This window comes from Habropoda laboriosa, unplaced genomic scaffold (genome assembly GCF_001263275.1).
Source record: "Habropoda laboriosa isolate 0110345459 unplaced genomic scaffold, ASM126327v1 scaffold42, whole genome shotgun sequence".
NCBI classification, from domain to species: Eukaryota; Metazoa; Arthropoda; class Insecta; order Hymenoptera; family Apidae; genus Habropoda; species Habropoda laboriosa.
This window is the reverse complement of record NW_017100181.1, coordinates 968,859-969,094: the sequence shown is the minus strand read 5'-3', so window position 1 is coordinate 969,094 and position 236 is coordinate 968,859.

Genomic DNA, 236 nt, shown 5'->3' with positions numbered 1-236 from the left:
TTTATAAATTACATTTTCTTTTTAGTTCTTCAAAATTACAATTGTTATACTATAAATAATTTGTTTACCTTTTTTAAAATTATTTTCAGACTATTTCAATCATAAATTCAACATTTAGTGTTTCACTTGAAATTTTATTTTTGCAAACTATATTATTATTTTTTTACGATGCCCTAACTATAAAAGTATTTTGTTCGTGCCTGCGCATGGAAGTTTATATACAAGTATAGCTGTCA